The 10,909-nt window shown below is 38.4% G+C and overlaps 1 non-coding gene across 1 annotated transcript; it reads left to right on the forward strand.

Annotated features, from left to right (window-relative positions):
* The first annotated feature begins 790 nt into the window (after nt 1-790).
* Trnak-cuu (transfer RNA lysine (anticodon CUU)) lies at nt 791-863 on the forward strand. The gene has a single exon. It is a non-coding gene; the product is annotated as a tRNA-Lys (tRNA).
* Nucleotides 864-10,909: the final 10,046 nt, after the last annotated feature.

The following is a 10,909-nucleotide window of genomic DNA, read 5'->3' on the forward strand; positions in this document are numbered from 1 at the left end:
AAAAATGTATATTATTTCAAAACTTGTTTTACATTTATATTTTCGTATCAATAATTTATTAGCAATTTTATTTCAAAACGGAAACCATAATTCTTCGCTCACGTATTTACGGGGATTATAAAAATAAATCTCAAAACTGGCAACTCTAATATTGCTCGAGTTCGATATTTAATAAAGAAAAACCGGCCAAGTGCGAGTCGGACTCGCGCACGGAGGGTTCCGTACCATCAACAAAAAATAGAGCAAAACAAGCAAAAAAAACGGTCACCCATCCAGGTACTGACCCCGCCCGACGTTGCTTAACTTCGGTCAAAAATGACGTTTGTTGTATGGGAGCCCCACTTAAATCTTTATTTTATTCTGTTTTTAGTATTTGTTGTTATAGCGGCAACAGAAATACATCATCTGTGAAAATTTCAACTGTCTAGCTATCACGGTTCGTGAGATACAGCCTGGTGACAGACGGACGGACGGACGGACAGCGGAGTCTTAGTAATAGGGTCCCGTTTTTACCCTTTGGGTACGGAACCCTAAAAATCAAATTTATTCATAGGTAGCCAGTTAAAAATAACAGTAGCTGCGCTTCAATCGAATATGATTCTTATAGTCTTTCCCATAAGGTCGCGGGTCGTCGCTAATCTAAAGTTTAAAGCACTGCTTAGTTACTACAAAAGAGCGTAAGCGACATGTAATTTATATGAAGTTACGCCATTTTGACGAGAAGGAAAACTCGTTCTCAAGAGTTGACCTTGCTCGGAAGCAGTAGGCTAAATTGGGTCACTCGGACACAGCCCGGCTAGCTCAGTCGGTAGAGCATGAGACTCTTAATCTCAGGGTCGTGGGTTCGAGCCCCACGTTGGGCGAAACAACTTTTTGTTTTTTTTTACTTGAATTAAATTTGTTATCGACTTGGTTCCATTTTTAGGGTTCCGTACCCAAAGGGTAAAAACGGGACCCTAATAATCCACTGTCCGTCTGTCACCAGGCTATCTCACCGTGATAGGTAGACAGTGGACATTTTCACAGATGATGATGTAGGTATTTCTGTTGTCGCTATAGCAACTAATTTTAAAAACAAAATAAAATAATATTTAACAGGGGCTCCATGCCACGTGTTTTTTTTTTTGCGTAATGGTACGGAACCCTTCGTGCGCGAGTGAGACTCGCACTTAGCCGATTTTTTTGGAACTTTCGAAAGCGGAGACCTCCGTTTTTATCCGACAGCGCGACGCAACGGAGGGTATAATGTAATGTGTTTTACTAAACATAGAAAGCTGAGATTCAAGTTGGTCGCTTCAACACTACAAGTCAGCAGCAGATGCTAAGCGGGCGAGGTGTTCAAAATTACCTTGACGCGCTCTTATTCTCATAACAGTAAAGTCGCGTCAAGATCATTTTGAACACCTCGCCCGCTTACCAACTATTGCTGCTGGCTGTACAAGGACGAAGATATTTGACAGAGTTCAAGGGTAATAATAATAAGTGAAAGATAACATAACTATCACTATCTCAAACATACTAATGACGCCATCTAGGCTAGACGTCGCGACAGTACTAATAGTCATAGACATACCTTACATACCTATAATATAATAGGCTGATTTAATAAGCTTATAAACAGACTGAAGGTTGATTGTAGGGTAAACTGAGAGGGTACTGAGAGGTCAACCATTCATGTTTGATACAGAACAATTATCTTCAAATTTACTATTATGGTGGGTTTGTAAATAAACTCGCCTACGACTAAACCACGTTTCGTTGGTGTCACATAAGTGATTTGAAGTCTAGTGCCTGAAAGGCCGGTATTTACGAATAAATATATAATAGGACATTCTTACACAAATTGACTAAGTCCCACAGTAAGCTCAAAAAGGCTTGTGTTGTGGGTACTCGGACAACGATATATATAATATACAAATACATAAATACATAGAAAACACCCAAGACTCAGGAACAAATATCTGTGCTCGTCACACAAATAAATGCCCTTACCGCAGTGGTTCCTAACCTTTTCAGTCCGGTCACCCCTATGACTAACTACTCTAACTAGGGAACCTGATTTTACCCTCCTCCCAATGGTAATAAAAAATAAAACGTGAACGTTTGTTGTATTGTTATATTAGGTTAGCTTATTTACCCCCGTAAAATACCAGTTTTGTGGGTAAGGCAGTGGTTCCTAACCTGGGGGTAATTACCCCCAGGTTAGGAACCACTGCCTTACCCAGGACCGCGAATCTATAAGTAAATGCCAGAATCGCGCCTTAACAGGAAAGTGTATCAACCATGAATTATTGGATGAAAACAAGTTGCAAGTTGTATTAAACCACGTTCTACTGTATTCCTTTACTCCTTCTGTCTAATGGCAAGTAAATTCATATCTTTATGGAGCTGTCTTCTCAAAACAAACAGCATCCCCCCAGACACCATGACGAGACACGAGGGGGACTTATCCCCCTCAAGTTCCACGAAACGTTCGTTTCAGAACTGACTCACCGATGACTAACTGAAGCTTTGTCTGAAAACTGATGCAATGGAGGAAAAGTTAGTCAAAAAAACATGTTTAGTTTCTAGTATTTATAATATACTAGCGACCCGCCCCGGCTTCGCACGGGTTAACAAATTATACATAAACCTTCCTCTTGAATCACTCTATCTATTAAAAAAACCGCATCAAAATCCGTTGCGTAGTTTTAAAGATCTAAGCATACAGACAGACAGACAGGAAAGCGACTGTTTTATACTATGTAGTGATACGTTACCAAAGACAATAAACTACTTAACTCTTAATTCTCTTTGACGTTAAAAAGATACAGTACAGAGTACTCACAAGGGACGCATTTTAGAATTTCATATCATAACTTACAATTATACAACGTCAACATTTACACTAATTAAAAACTCCAAAAAGTTCTCTATTCGCAAAAACTCCCCATTTGGCCAAACATAATATGTATCTGTTACAAACAAAACCGGTGGATTTGCACCTATTTAAACTTGTGTGACTTGAATGAAAAATACGGAACCCTAAAAACTATAATCGATAAACATCCAACAACATAAATACTTACGCGCAATTTTTTTATATTATCAGGATTTTTGATAAAACGGCCGTCGTTTTTTAAAATTTATAGAAATCATTCATACATATCTAAGTAGATCACAGATGTAATAACACTAATAACATCTATAGACACTTCAATTACTCAAATGCATTCAGTGGATTAGAGGATTTACATTTCAAATATTTCAAATACATGTGTCGAATATAAGCGGACCCCAGGCTCCATTGAGCCGTGGCAAAAATGCCGGAACAACGCGACGAATATGATGATGGCGTGTCAAATATAAAACCTGATCTTTTCTATGAAGAACCTAAGTCATGCTAGTCTTTATATATTTTATGTTAAAATTAGTTTTAGACGAATAAGACGAGACGTCTGTGTCCGACCGAGCGCCTGCAATGCGCAAAATCGTATTTGGGTCAAGGGAACCGTTTACGATCCAGAACTGTTTAGGACTTTTAGGAGTACCTAACAGGCATTCTGCACGTTACACGTGTATAGGGAATATATTTGAAGGGTACATGGAAAGAACATTTCTAGTTTTTTTTTTTAATGAGATTTTAATCTCAAAATATAGAGCTCTCACTGAACTATTTGTTACAGCTTCTGTTACCTCTGTAATTATAAATATAACTCATTATTTCATACTTTAAATACATCCACAAACGAAAATTATATGGTTAATTTGTACATCGTTCCTTTCAAACCGCGATAACTCAAAATGTTGTCAGAGTGACTAGACATGTGCTTTCCGTGTACCCTTCATATGTCAAATTTCTTCAATATTTTTTTAAATTAAGCCCAAGGAAAATATACTTAAAGGAACTGTCATAGGGACCATCAGTCGACGCGACAGATATAGCTATAGTACAAATGTAAATAAAAATTACTGTGGTTTTGTGGTTTTGCGTGACACAAAATTCTCACAACGAAGTAAAACGGGAGTGTCTAATAACCGGTCTAGTATAGGGGTGATACTCGTAAACATAATCGGCGATGACGTCACCTGCCACCCCTTTCTGCCCTTGGCTGTGACTCGCCCTTTTATGCCCAAGAGACTAGTGTACAATAACATCAGGTATTTTATTCACGTTTCTAATAAAGGCTTATTTTATGATTCTTTCTTTTTGTCTGTTACCTTCCGTGATTATTTCTCACTTAATGGTCTCATCGGAAGATCAGCGCTGCAAGTCGCCAGCAACATGCTGAGATGGGGTCATTTCGAGACACTTTATTTTCACTATGTTCTTTTTATGTAATTAGACCTATTGTCTGTGTGTTTACGAATAAAAAACTATTCTAATTTATATATTTAGTAGCTCCTAGTCGCGACATCGTCTGTATGGGATGATAATGATTGATGGAAACTATATTATGTATATGTATGTCATTCCTCCGGCCCCGGCCTCAAACTATCGTATCGGTCGTATATATGTATAAGGTTTTTCTTGGAGTCTGCGCCCGGAAATATAGTTTAGTTTCCATGCATATTTGAAGAACCTAAGCATATTTATGATTTATGTAATTTGTTTCATTGTATTTGCCCTTCATTCCTCTTATAACGAATCCTGTAAGAGGATCCCATAGGACGAAAGTAAGAATTCGCATTAGCGAGGGAATGTCAGGTTGAAAGGTCGCGCCATTTTGGACGAAAGGTCGGGCTGATTCGCGAGATCTACCCTGTATGGGTAGCATCATTTATATATATTTTTTAACAAAACAACTTCAATAAAAAGTAACTATTAGGTTACTAGGTAATAAACAGGTATGTATAACTGTTGTGGCCCAAGAAAACTACTGAGTGGACAACGAACATAGTGCGGCGTAAGGGTGGAATCACATCTGTCAGCATCGAGCCGCATTTTATATATGAGAAATCGCTCGTTAGTATGAAGATGCGTACGCATCGGAAAGCTGAAAGCATGCGTACGCATCTTCATACTAACGAGCGATTTCTCATATATAAAATGCGGCGCGATGCTGACAGATGTGATTCCACCCTTACGGCAGACCTCGAAGGAGATGGCGGCACGATCTTGACGTCTTTCGGGAAGATTGGCCTAATATTGCCATAGAACGAGACGCGTGGAAGAAAGAGAGGGAGGCCTTTGCCCAGCAGTGGGACACAACATGCTAACAAATAAAAAATACCTGTTTAAGAAGAGATAAGATTGCACACAATCGTCTGCTAATAGCAATCATGTGGCGAAGCCCTTATTCAATATTAAAATTACAAGCATATTATAAGGTTTCTCCGCTTGCCAACTGTTGAAAACCAAAGCAATAAGCACCTTGTTTCAATGACAGAAGAGCTGAGTCTCTAAGATTACTATAAGGTTTATAAAATGGTATGGCCCTAATATACTTGCTTCACTTAACAGGAATTCGCGGCAGCTGGTATATAGGTCGGATTCCTTGCGGTTTAACCCAGTTCTGAAACGGCTGTGTTAAAAGAGCTACCAAAAATAATTTGATTAAATCTTGACCATACTTTGGCAACATCGCAGTAGCGGGTCAACCATACTACTCTGGCTAACATGTTTTAGACCGCGGGCCAGGAACAGTCAGCAGCAGAAGTTGCTAAGCGGGCCAGGTGTTCAAAATGATCTTGACGCGAATTTATTGTTAAGAGAATAAGAGCGTGTCAAGGTGGTTTTGAGCATCTCGCCCGCTTAGCAACTTCTGCTGCTGACTGAACAAGACTGCCATGACCAAAAGCTTCCCGGGCGATAACTCGTAAAGTCGTAGACGTCAGCTGCCGCTGCGTCGGTGGGTTGAGGAACGGCAGCCACCCAAACAGGTAAAAAAAAGACATCGCATACAGATTCAATCGCATTAACAGTAGAATAAAAACACTATACCTATACTCATTTCTCTTTTAAGGGTTATAATACTAGCATAAGGAAAAAACAATATAAATTATTTCTAAGCTTTCTTCGAGACTTGAACGATTTTAAATTGGTAAAATCATTAAAATACCAAACTACATGCAGTAATAACTTCTACTGAACATCAATTACTGCGGCCAATTATAGTAATAAAACTGCAATCATTTGTCTGCCACATCATTAAAGCATCTGTCAAGATTTCCCATGATACAAAGAAACGTTAGTAACTTAGTAGTGTAACATTAGAAGAGTCGGACGACCGCAAACCACGACGGCGATGCGAATTAGGTGCCGCGGAGTCTGTTTAGCATTGCATGGATATGTACGTGGATAGGATAGGTATACATATTTAATCACACAAACGGGTCTACCGCGATATAGTTTCATTGTTTTTACCTTAAATTCCGACGTTTCAGCTGAGTTGCACCAGCTGTGGTCACGGAAAGACTGACGTCCCAGCAAATATCAACGGCGAACGGATTAAATATGTGTACAAAACGCGAGAGTTTAAAGGATATTGTTATAAAGGAGACAGGAGGAAGACATTGTACACCACCTTCTGACACGCTCGGTAGACGACCCTCTATGGAAAGGGTTTATAAGTTTCACAGAAAAGCGTGTTTGGAGAATTTAAATGCCTAAAAATCATGTTTTAAAGAGTGACTCAGAGGAACGTAACCATGGCAACGAGTGACAAGAAAAAGTTGATTCAACCAAGTAATTAATATTTATCTATAAACGACAGACTAGTCAGCCGGAGCCGGCTAATAAGTATTCTGCGGTCCTAGATGAAAGTGGAAAGTATACCTACGTGTGCAGTGAAACGCCGTGACTCAGCAACGAGACGAGAGTATAGTAGGGTTTGCTCGACGGATCTGAAATGTATGGGAAGATCCGCGGATCCGGATAATTTCATACATTTAGGACCCGGATTGCAAACCCTAGAGTATAGGGCATTTATTTTGTATTTAAAGTTGTACAGTCACCTGCAGTAATAAGTTAGGGCTCATTTAGACGGTGCGCGAACTCGTATACGATTTTAGTTACATTGCGGACCATTGAGGTGACATCAATTCAGCCGACCGATCAAATGACGCAATGTAATGAAACTCGCATGAGAGTTCTCACACCATGTAAATCTATATATATAAACGTGAAAGACCTGACTGACTGACTTAAATCAACGCACAGCCCAAACCGCTGGGACTAGAAAGTCCAAATTTGGCAAGTAGGTTCCTTATAAGGTCTAGGGGTCCACTAAGAAAGGATTTTACAAAATTCATAAAAATAAAAATAAAAAACAAAATTAAAAAAACTCCTGCGCGTGCGAAGCTGCGGGCAAAAGCTAGTGAGCCCATACTCTTCGAAGGCCGTAAAACATGTGACGCGCTCTTATGGCTCTACAAATAAGATCGTGTCAGATATTTTTGCGGCCTTCGTTGTGTAACATATTAAGTGCAGGGGCTACCCCCAACTAGCTTGCATTTTCGATTTAGGATTTTTTTATATTATTCCCATTCAGTCACGAGCTCTTTCGATCTTATTACTAGAAAAAAGGAAAAAGCTTTCTAGGCAAAATTGAAAAAGCTCGGTGTTCTGATATTTCTGAACAGAAATAATATAAAAATATAAATAGAGATGGCCTCCATCGATGAACCCTTGTCTGAAACTACCTTTTTCCAACTTTTATAATATGAAATGTGAACATTCATATTTGTGTCAAAAATTAGTGTTGATTTAACGACACAATATGAGGAAGCGCGTCTGTCAACAGGTCAGCAGCGAGTCCATTGTCAATGTTCGAAGAAGTGAGAAGTTGACGCAAACGAAAGTATTTTCATCATTGTTACATATCAGAAAACGGGTTGGCAACACATACAATGACATGAGGGTGCATGAGGTATATGTATTATCTATGCCTGTAATTAGTTTATATAGCCCCAGTTTATAAAAAACCGGGCATAAAAATCACGTTTTCTGTATGGGAGCCCCACTTAAATATTTAAGGGTTGTAAGTGCGTTGCTGGCATGGGGGTACGCTCCGTTCTTTTCTTGAAGGTTTGAAAACTTTGAAGGCGTAGCCTAACGAGTACAAACGCCATCAGCCATATATACCGGAGCGGGCAAAGTGCTCAAAAATATCTGAACACGCACTCTAACGCCTTGACAATAGAGCCAGAGGCGCGTGTTCAGATATTTGTGAGCACCTTGGCCGCTCCGGTATATCTGCGCGCCGCTGGTATGTAGTATGTAGGCTAGTACAAACATCAACGCTCCTGTACATCGGTGGACTTTATTACAAAAGGCATAAGGTCCACAGTGTGCGGGCGATGGTACGCCTAATTTGTGAGTAATTAACAAAGACCCTTTATCGGCGCGCGCGCATATCAATTGGGGGCAATTAACGAAGATTAAAAAATACGCACATTACGCATGTACTATATATAGAGCAGACCGCTCAGTGTGACTAGCGCTGTCGCCCGCGACTCCGTACTTGAACTCGCGCGTGAGAACGCAAGTCATGTTAGGTCAGGGGTCACTAACTAGTTTCTTCAGGGGTCCGGTTCTTAAAATGAAATGGCCATCGCGGTCCGTTTCTCCTTCAGTTTATTAAATAAGCACAAAAATTCAAAAAGGTTGGCGGGCCGGAAGCGGACCGCGGTCCACCATTTGGTGACCCCTGCTATAGGTAGTATTTTTCAAACAGCATTGGTAAATTTGGCAAACATTTATGAATAAGTACCTAATCATAAAAAAATTATAAAATGACAATGGTGATGTATTTTTAGCCTGCCTGTCCATATAACAGATTTATCCAAGAAAAAAGCTGCAGTGTTGCCACCTTAAGAAAAGAAATCAGCATCCCAGATTTAGACTAAGCTAATTCTGCAGTGATTTTGACAGCACAGACTGTGTTATATTTAACGTTTAAAATAGCACTTGAACAGTTAGTGCTATCAAAATCACTATGGAGTTAGATTGGCCTGACTCTACCCTTATTTTTTTGGATAAGAGATAGAAATGTTGGTTACTGGTTCCCTGTCAGTCACTGGTTTACTGTATTTTGGATTACCAAGATATAAATATTAAATATATTAAATATGGGTCACTCACGTATTTTAAGTCAAAAAACGCTCGACATGTTTCACTCCGTACCGAGGAGTGTCATCAGGAGCTTGCGTTTTTAATATATTTAATATGTCTGTGTCTCACGGAAGTTTTGTTATTAAAATTACCAAGATATAAGATCATAATTGACCATAATTGATTGATTGATCTCTGTAACTATGTTTCTCGTGTTTTTATTTCCATGTGCACTAAAGTATATACATACATAATTATAAGATAAGCTACTGAAATGCTAATAAAACGAATTATTTGGCTAACCAACAAAATGTGTTAATGAAAGTTTTTCACACATCCTTGTAAGCTTATTCATGGTTAAACTGCCACAATTTTCTATAGTCCAGTGACCTGATTTAATTAAATATTTGCAAACTTGATTATCATAAGAAGAAAGCTGTGGCTAAATTTTGCACTGTGTTATTTGATGACTATGTGAGAAATTTGGCCTGAATATTCACACAAAGTAAAAACTATGATAAGTGTATGTTTTTGTTTGACTACCGGTCTAGCCTTTTCGGTCAGGTCTGGCATTAACCTTGCCTATGAAGTTGACGGTCCTGGATTTGAATCCCAGAGAGGGCATTTATTTGTGTAATTAGCACAGACATTTGTGCCTGAGTCATGGGTGTTTTCTATGTAGTCAATCTGTGTATAAATACACGATACAGAAACCTAATCTTGAAACAAAAATGTATATTTACCTACCCAGTAAACACTTGGTTTAGATAGACATTTCACTCTTTATGTGTATTTTTTTTAATGCTTAATATTTTGAGCAATCTTGAATACAAATATTTCTAGCAGAATTTAATGGAGCTTGAAGCAAACAAATCGTACGAAAATTACGGAATATGTAGTTGTTTTTTTTTTTAATAACTAAGATAGGTATTTCAATTACGTCTACCCTCCATAATTTTAATCTCAGTGAGACCATGTTTTGGGATAAAAATAGACAGTATTTTTAAACATACCTTAAATGCAGGGGGTAATCCTTGACGAATCAAAGCAAATCCATATTTAGTACACACAAACTTTCACATAAGTCACTATTTGACATATTTTGAACACTTTTTTTTTTTATTTCTCAAAATCCACAACACTATTTTAAAAATAAAAACTCGCTTTTTTAAGTGATGGAGAAACAACGAAATGATCGAGGAGCCAAAAATCTAATCAAACACTTTTCAATGCAGGATGTTTAGGAAAAACAAAACTGTTTTCTTTTGCACTGGCTTAATGTTTTCGTTTCTGAAATAGTCCACGTAAACTCTTGAAAGCCCTAATAGCAAATATTACACTTCACTGTTTAGTTTACAATAAACGCAACCTGGCGTTTCATCGCCAGGATTTATTTGAAATTTAATAATTCTATCAATCGTACAGGCGCTACCAAAGGGCGCTACGAGTTCATCCGCAACGGGAGTCAACAACCGTTTGACATTTCATTTAGACACAACGCGTCGCCATTTTGCTTTCTGTATTACCAGGTGAAAGGATAGGTGCTCCCCATTTTTGTAAATAAATATTATATTCTTGGTTTTAAAGGTCCTCAATATTTTTATACAACAACCAAATGTGGCAATGATATATATTTTGCACGGTGTATTACTTTTTGCACTAAATAATATAAAATTTTATCGTGCTATAGCGACATCTTGTGACGGCGGGATGTTGCTACGAAAATGTATAGTTTGGCTATTGCATCACAGATGTCGCTCAAAAAATGTTACCGCTATCGTCTCATAGAGGGCATAAAAATAAAACAACCAGAATAACTTTATAATTTGCCATTACACCCGCAAATAAATAATGTTACATTTTAAAGCGTAGCGT

The sequence above is a fragment of the Cydia amplana genome, chromosome 27 (assembly GCF_948474715.1).
Source record: "Cydia amplana chromosome 27, ilCydAmpl1.1, whole genome shotgun sequence".
In the NCBI taxonomy this organism is placed as follows: domain Eukaryota; kingdom Metazoa; phylum Arthropoda; class Insecta; order Lepidoptera; family Tortricidae; genus Cydia; species Cydia amplana.